We start from the raw sequence: 3,294 nt of genomic DNA on the forward strand, positions 1-3,294 counted from the left end.
TGTCGCCCCAACAAGTATTGACGCCACTTCGAAACCGCTTCGACAATGACCCTCATTTCACAGATATAGGCTGAAGCACCCGCAAAGCGTGGGCCCAATTTCTTGCTGAAATAGGCTAAGCGATGCCCATCCTGCATAAGTACCCCGCCTATGTCGACGTTGGATGCATCCGTTTCCAAAATAAATCCTTTGGAAAAATCTGGCAGCTTAAGAACGGGGGTGTCGGTCATAGCCTGCTTGAGCTGGGTGAATGTCGTGGCTGCTAATGTAGTCCATGCAAAGCTGTCTCGCTTTAGTAACTCAGTAAGTGGCGCTGCAATAGTGGCACAGTGAGCCACAAAACGACGATAATACCCCGTAAGGCCGAGAAAACCCCTCAAATGTTTAAGAGTGCGCGGAATCGGCCAATTGACCATGGTTGCTACCTTCGAAGGATCGGTCTGTACTCCATTGGAGGAAACTAAATGGTCCAAATACTCAATAGTCTGCTGAAAAAATTGGCACTTGCTGAGTTTAGCAAAGAAGGTGTGTTCCCTAAGCAACTGCAGTACCTGTTTTAAATGAGTAACATGCTCCTCCTCATTGCTGCTGTATATGAGAATGTCATCGAAGAAAACAATGATGAAATGAGGCAAAAATGGGCGAAAAACCTGGTTCATAGCCGCCTAAAATGTGGATGGGGCGTTAGTGAGTCCGAATGGCATGACCACAAATTCATAGTGTCCCTCGTGAGTACGGAAAGCTGTCTTGTGAACATCTCATCAATCCATACGAATTTGATGATAGCCAGCCCTCAAATCCAACTTAGAAAACACCCCAGCGCTGCCCAATTCGTCTAGCAACTCATCAATAGTCGGAATAGGAAAAGGATCTTTGACTGTAATTCCGTTAAGAGCTCTATAATCCACGCAAAATCGCCATGTGCCATCCTTCTTCTTAACAAGCAAAACCGGAGATGAGTATGGGCTGGTGCTTTGTCGGATAAATCCCATTTCCATCATTTCTTGCACCAACTTCTCAATGATGTCCTTCTGAAAATGCGGGTACCGATAAGGCCTTACGTTCACAAGAGGTGAACCCGGTTGTAAGAAGATGCGATGGTCCACACTTCGGTAAGGAGGCAGCTCCTTGGGTTCAGTAAAAATGTCGGCATATTGAGTGAGAATACCCTTGCCCGGGGCTGGAAAATGTGCCTCTAAATCAGGTAAGGCAGCCACGGTCGTTCCTTGGTCTTCCAAAACAACAGACAAACGATACAACATCTTCACGTCACCTTCTTGCAATAGGGCATTAAATTGAGCGTAAGAGAGCTGATGTGCCGAAACATCAGTCGATCCTTTTAACTTCACCACACTACCTTTCCATGAAAACTCCATAGTGAGTTATTTATGATCATGAATACATGGACCTAAAGTCTGCAACCATTGCATTTTGAGAACCACCTCTAGACCAGAAATCGGCAACACATAAAGATCCACAACAAACTTGTGTCCCTGCAAAACTAGTTCGACTCCTTTACAAATCTTCGAACACAAAAGGAAATGCCCATTACCCATATAGACTTTGAATCGCTTGGTGTCCTCCAAAAACAGTTGTAGTTGATAAACCAAGGCCTCCTGGATAAAATTGTTGTTGCTGCCCGTATCTACTAGCACCTCCAAGGACTCTTTGCCGTGTTTGGCAGTAATACAAAAAATTCTGGGGTTCTTCGAATTCGAAAGTGAATTGAGACTCACTTCCTCTTCTGCGGTGTCGAAGTCCTGTCCGTCTGTTGCAGTTCCTGTCTCAAGCTCATCCTCTTGAACACACATAATCAGCATCATATTATTGCACTTATGACCATAACTGAATTTCTCATCACAAGTATAACAGAGGCCTTTCTCGCGGCGATCTTTCATTTCAGCGGAAGTCAATTTTTTTACAGGAAGAGGGGCGATACCTGCCTGAGTAATTGGTGGCTGATTTGTAACGGTGGGAGCAGTGTAACCATGTTTAGAAGCAGTAAAGGCAGCTGGCAGAGTGAATGGGGTAGCCGTCACGGCCCTTGTCGACCAACCCGAGCGGTGGCCCTCCAATTTCTGTCGACTTACTAAATCCTCATTCTGATCCTCAAATAACTGAGCCTTTGCCATAGCGTCCGCCAAATCGATCGGTTTGGCCAGCAACAATTCCCGTCGAATGTCCGACTTGAGTCCCCATATAAAAAAATTCAAGAACATAGAATCGCCCACACCCAAAATGCGCGGCATGAGGGATTCAAATTCTGCCCGGAACTGAGAAACACGACCCGTCTGAGTGAGCTTCGAAATCCTGCCCAGAGGATCATCATAGATTGAGGCCCCAAATTGTAGTTGCAATGCCGAAATGAATGAGTCCCAGTCTATAATTGAGCCTCCCTTTTCCATCCATTGGAACCAAGTTGACGGAGCTCCATCCATGTGAAAGGCGACTACAGCAAGTCATGTAGCTGGGGCGACTCTGTGCAGATCAAAAAAATTGTTGATCTTGTAAATCCAATCATCAACATTCTGACCATCAAAACGTGGAACCTTAACCCGCAAATTTTTGATAATCGAATTCAATTCACAAGAGTCAGAATCAGCATCAAATTGCCTTCCCTTCTCACGCGGCACCTGCTCACGAATGGCACTTGCCTCCCCACCCATGCTCGGCGATGATGGTGATGACAATGGAGCCAAACGTTCATCCAACAAAGACTTGAGATGCTCCAGTTGGGACTCAGAACGTTGTTCCCATTTGAGGTCCAAAGCCTGCAAAAGGGCTGCAATCTCTTCGTTCTTCATAATGAAGGAGAAAGAAAGCAATGAAAGCACCAGTGTTAGTGTCAAGCTCTCTTCGAGATAGAGCAAATCTCCAAGGCAATCAAATTGTTATTTCATTCAACATAACCCAGTATTTTCAATAGCCAAACAATATATATTCTCTAGCCAAATACAAATTAACTGAAATTAGTTACATGACCTCACATACTCTCAACTTCCCAGCCTCATCACGTACTCCCTCAGCCAGCGAGGCTTCGCACGCTCCCTTTTGGCACACGCTCGGTTCTCCCATGCTTTGCTGCTGCTCGGGTCTCCTGCCTCTGCGTTGTGCACTTCTTCAGCGAACACAACTTCTTCAGCATCCTGGGTCGAACCCTTTTCCCAGCTTCTCATATGTTCTTGCACTCCTTTGGGCTCTAACGTAATTGGGCAACCTCTTGGGCTTCACTAACAAAAAGCCCGTGGGTTTAGTTTCCCATGTTTAAAAAATACCAAAACTTGCACCAAACGT

This window comes from Humulus lupulus, chromosome 4 (assembly GCF_963169125.1).
Source record: "Humulus lupulus chromosome 4, drHumLupu1.1, whole genome shotgun sequence".
NCBI classification, from domain to species: domain Eukaryota; kingdom Viridiplantae; phylum Streptophyta; class Magnoliopsida; order Rosales; family Cannabaceae; genus Humulus; species Humulus lupulus.